Source organism: Schistocerca cancellata, chromosome 1 (assembly GCF_023864275.1).
Source record: "Schistocerca cancellata isolate TAMUIC-IGC-003103 chromosome 1, iqSchCanc2.1, whole genome shotgun sequence".
Lineage (NCBI taxonomy): Eukaryota > Metazoa > Arthropoda > Insecta > Orthoptera > Acrididae > Schistocerca > Schistocerca cancellata.
The window spans coordinates 319,796,313-319,802,312 of record NC_064626.1 but is presented as its reverse complement, the minus strand read 5'-3'; positions in this window follow the sequence as shown (position 1 = coordinate 319,802,312).

The window sequence follows — 6,000 nt, the reverse complement described above, 5'->3', positions numbered from 1 at the left end:
AGAGTCGTTTAGTCGACGCGAGAGCGTTGCGGAGATGCTGAACAAGCCCCAGTGTCAGACGCTACAAAGGAGAGTTGTGCTTGTCGGAGAGGTTTACTCTTGAAATTCCGTAACAGTACGTTCCGCGAAGAGTCGGCAGCATGTTACTTCCTCCCACATACGTTTCGCGAAATGGCCACAACTAGAAAATCCGGCACTTTAGTGTGAATTGCAAAGTAGACATGTAGATGTAGATGAAATTAGAACTCATACGGAAGTTCACCGTCATTTGCGAATCAGCAGAGAAGGAGGGAACAGATAATGGTACCAGAAGTATACTCAGCCACACACCATTAGGTGGCTTGCAGTGCGTTGATGTAGATGTATCGTACACGCAGATGCCCTAACGACTCATTTACTTTCCGGCTGCTTAAGATGTCTATAAAAGCTGTACATTCCAATTTTTCCCGGTACCATAGTAAACGAGATATTCTTGTGAAATTTGCAAAAACGGTAACAGTTCCTCATCTTGGACTCACTACTACAAAAAGGCCATCAGGAGATTGCTGGAAAACTTTTGGTTTAAGTTCCGACGACGCGAGTGCCCTCTCCTCAAAGCCTTCTATAAAACATGCTCGCAGAGTGGAGGGGACACTGCACAGGGCAATACCGTCAATTTGTCCAAAATATTCACCGTTGAATCAAATTAAGTTGAGAGCACGGTATGATGGAACAACACTGTTATGTCTTCTGTAAACTTGCTGTCGATGTGTGGCGACGTACAAATGAGACGGACCGTACCGAACACCGAGGCAACATCGAAACTTCCTAATAAATCCTATCCATTGAGTCGTAATGTCTTGGACGTTATGTCGAAACAACTGTATTGTCTGCACATGAGGACTGCTTCTAAACTATCATCCTTTTGACGGATTTCGTTAATCTGTTAGCCCAACGCTGGGATGTTCCTTCAAAAAACCGCAGTCAAATCGCTCCAATATCCTTCTCAAACCGAGCTACTGCTTCGTCTCTAATGACTTATTCGATGTTAATATATAAATTTCCTTCCTTCAATCTATCGATTTATATTCGTAGCCGCATTATGGATCGGCATATGGGGAATGCTCCATTTCTATCGTCGGGCAGTGGCGTAACACATTCTCTTAAATACTAGATACTGCCTCGTGTGGAGAGCCGATTTGTGCCATAGTTAATCACAATACATCATGCCGTGATCCATTGTAAGTATCCGAGTTTCTAGAATCTCTGGTAGACGGTACGCTTTTGCCTGTTCTTCTAGTGAAATATGTAGCTAAGGAGACCATCAGTCTACGGTTGACGGTCGAAACGAAGGAACGGAACGATTTCGCGTTTATTTAGACCTTGTGTTGTACGGAAGGTTCACTTGTCGTAAATGAATTAATAAGGTCACGCTCAAGGGTACACTGTTTTCCACTAATGTATCATACAGAAAGATAGTCCTGTCTTCGATTTTCTGGCGACAGGCGACTCTTTCAGATGCAAGGCCCACAAAGCAAAATTCTTCGCAAAATATGCAATGTCAACAGATACACGTCAAACACGCACTTCATAGCTATGTTAGGTCAACAAATCAGCTATGTGTGAACTCGTCAGAAGGAAGTTAGTAAATACGTGTCAAAAGGCTTCCATTCCTTGCACGAACTCGCATGATCGTTAGAATCACTTTACCCCGATGCTTCAATGAATATTTCTTCACACTAACAAGATAATTTTGGTGTACAACGCAATATCTCACAGTTACACTACCATTTTAGAAAACCAGCTCAAACTGTCTGCGTGGACTTAGTGTGCTTTCTCTTTCTTTCTGTCGGTTGTTGCCATGGGAAAAACAAAGCGCAGTGTTTTCCGAACAGCAGCTCTCTTTCCTAAGACGTTTTACGGATGGTGTATGGCGGGTGCCGACTGCCACGTTTCTAAGAGTTTTCGTTTGGAAGGTTGTCTTGCAAAGCGATCGTTAATACACAGTGGAATGCATTGGAATATCGTTTCCGACCCCAAAAAGTCGGACCTCCCGATTCCAATTGTATCACCATCTCCGATAGTTTTGACAAAGGTGTTTACCTGAAATGAAACTTCGGAGTCTGAACTTTAAACTTCAAAAACCAAAACATCAAACAGGAGCAACAGCGTTGCTAACCATGTAACCCGGCTGATAGTGGGTCATTGCTATCCACCGAGCTGCATCGGCCCACCACAAAGGAATCGAATTGCCTCATATACACCGACAGAAAAAAAATCGCAACACCAAAAACCGATTAATGTAGAGCAGGCTCAATGGAATTTCGGTACTACATTTGTCTAGCTGACATATTTAAGTGATTAACATTACAACATCACAGGTTAATGTAAGAGCGAGATTAGCCATTGCAAATGTGAAATGCTGGTGCATTAATAATCGTTGTAATTGCCAGAATGTTGAATGCAATCACGCAAACGTGCATGCATTGCGTTGTACAGGTGCCGGATGGCAGTTTGTGGGAGTTCTATGCCTGTTGCACTTGGTCCATCAATACAGGGACGGTTAACCCTGTTTGTGGTTGATGCTGGACGATGATGTTCCGTATATGCTCGACTGGAGGCAGATCTGGTGATCAAACAGGCCCAGGAAACATGTCGACAGTCTGTAGAGCATGTTGGGTTATAGCAGAAATATGTGGACTAGAGTTATCCTGTTGGAAAACACCTCTTCGAATGCTGTTAATGAATGGCAGCACAACACCAGAGTGACGTACAGATTTGCAGTCAGGGTGCGTGAGATATCCACGGGAGTGCTGCTGTTACCATATGGAATCGGGAGTGTGGTTTAGAATTACTTCAGTGAAGCCGACGAAAATAGCGCGTAATGCAATACCTACATATATACAGGGTGGTCCATTGATCGTGACCGGGCCAAATATCTCACGAAATAAGCGTCAAACGAAAAAACTACAAAGAACGAAACTTGTCTAGCTTGAAGGGGGAAACCAGATGGCGCTATGGTTGGCCCGCTAGACGGCGCTGCCATAGGTCAAACGGATATCAGCTGCGTTTTTTTTAAAATAGGAACCCCCATTTTTTATTACACATTCGTGCAGTACGTCAAGAAATATGAATGATTTAGTTGGACCACTTTTTTCTATTTGTGGTAGATGGCGCTTAATAGTCACAAACATATGGCTCACAATTTTAGACGAACAGTTGGTAACAGGTACGTTTTTTAAATTAAAAAACAGAACGTAGGTATGTGTGAACATTTTACTTCGGTTGTTCCAATGTGATACATGTACCTTTGTGAACTTATCAGTTCTGAGAACGCATGCTGTTACAGCGTAATTACATGTAAATACCACATTAATGCAGTAAATGCTCAAAATGATGTCCGTCAAACTCAATTCATTTGGCAATGCGTGTAACGACATTCCTCTCAGCAACGAGTAGTTCGCCTTCCGTAATGTTCGCATATGCATTGACAATGCGCTGACGCATGTTGTCAGGCGTTGTCGGTGGAGCACGGTACCAAATATCCTTCAACTTTCCCCACAGAAAGAAATCCGGGGGCGTCAGATCCGGTGAACGTGCGGGCATGGTATGCTGGTTCGACGACCAATCCACCTGTCATGAAATATGCTATTCAATACCGCTTCAACCGCACGCGAGCTATGTGCCGGACATCCATCACGTTGGAAGTACATCGCCATTCTGTCATGCAGTGAAACATCTTGTAGTATCATCGGTAGAACATTACGTAGGAAATCAGCATACATTGCATCATTTAGATAAAATGGGGGCCAATTATCCTTCCTCCCATAATGCCTCACCATACATTAACCCGCCAAGGTCGTTGATGTTCCTCTTGTCGCAGCCATCATGGATTTTCCGTTGCCCAATAGTACTTATTATGCCGGTTTACGTTACCGCTGTTGGTGAATGACGCTTCGTCGCTAAATAGAACGCGTGCAAAAATTCTGTCATCGTCCCATAATTTCTCTTGTGCCCAGTGGCAGAACTGTACACGACGTTCAAAGTCGTCGCCATGCAATTCCTGGTGCACAGAAATATGGTAGCCTACGGGTACAATCGATGTTGATGTAGCATTCCCAACACCGACGTTTTAGAGATTCCCGATTCTCGCGCAATTTGTCTGCTACTGATGTGCGAATTAGCCGCGACAGCAGCTAAAACACCTACTTGGGCACCATCATTTGTTGCCGGTCGTGGTTGACGTTTCACATGTGGCTGAACACTTCCTGTTTCCTTAAATAACGTAACTATCCGGCGAATGGTCCGGACACTTGGATGATGTCGCTCAGGATACCGAGCAGCACACATAGCATACGCCCGTTGGGCATTTTGATCACAACAACCATACATCAACACGATATCGACCTTTTCCGCTATTGGTAAACGTTCCATTTTAACACGGGTAATATATGACGAAGCAAATATCGTCCGCACTGACGGAATGTTACGTGATACAACGTACTTATACGTTTGTGACTATTACAGCGCCATCTATCACAAAGCGAAAAAAGTGGTCCAACTAAAACATTCATATTTCTTTACGTACTATACGAATATGTAATAAAAATGGGGGTTCCTATTTAAAGAAATGCAGTTGATATCCGTTTGACCCATGGCAGCGCCATCTAGCGAGCCAACCATAGCGCCATCTGGTCTCCCCCTTCGAGCTAGACGAGTTTCGTTCTTTGTAGTTTTTTCATTTGATGCACATTTCGTGAGATATTTGGCCCGGTCACTATCAATGGACCACCCTGTATACACATCTACATCTATACTCTGGAGGCAACTTTACGGTGTGTGGCAGACGGTATTTCTGTACCTCTACCATTTGCACCCTTCACTCTGGGTACAATATAACATTAATCACCTCTTCGAGGGCATAGATCTTTCTTGAAAGGTCACAGGCAGCAATATCTTTCAGAGAGGCCGAAACAAAATTTGCCCGTCGTTTTATTGACAGTGCATGCTTACACTGTCTTGGTGGAGATTATAAAATATGTAGCTGAGATACTCCATGGTTTTTGTTATTTGTCCACATTAGACATATTAACTGCATGGCAGCAGATTACAGGCTCCTGCTGAACTGGTCCTATTAGTCAAAAATCAGTTATATTGCTTCACTTTGCGTCCATAAATCGAAGGAAATATAGCGTGACATATTAATTATATTGTCAGTGTAGACTGAAACAAGTTTGCAGATAACCGGTATATTGCCTATTACTTGGAGCACAGGCACTGTCTTTGCAGTCTCTCTTTAATACAGACTGCTGCAGTTCTTGTAAATAGTCATACTAGTAAATAATATATGATAGACAGTACCAGAGATCAATACTCTAACTTGTTTATGTGCATTTGCGTCATTTCAGTTAAGTAATGAGTGTTTTTTGGTCTACTCAGAATCCTCTTTCAGGCTAACGTCAGTTCGAAAGTGATACGTACTATATTACTACAGAATTCATCGTTCCATTCCGAATGATGCGTGGCAGAGCGACTGTTGGGAGCCTAGGTGTGAGCTCTGATTTGTCTGATAATCTCTTTGTGTTCATTTCGGGAGAAAATCTATTCAAAACAGGGAGGTACAATCATCTCATTAGAAGAACAATTAATATCTTTGTACACTGCTAGATATGAATAACTGATGGAACTAGAAAGAAAGGTAACTTCACAAAATCAAAAGACATTTACATGCTAATGTGAAAAAACCTTCTGTTCAGTTTCGTGGTGGGTGTCGGGTTTCAAAGTTTAATGCAGTTTGTTAACTCAAATTATCAGTGAAGTTGTCGGCATTTATTTTTCTTTTCAGTACAAATATTTTCATTATATTTTTCATAGTCTTTCTGTAAATCTAAATGCGAGCAGCGAATGTGAAGAGGGAAGTGGCCGTTATCGGAGGAACACAAGAGCTGTCGCAAAGGAATACGAATCAAATTCCCGTCTATCAGTGACGTGCACCGTGCGCTGATTTACGTAAATTCTGTT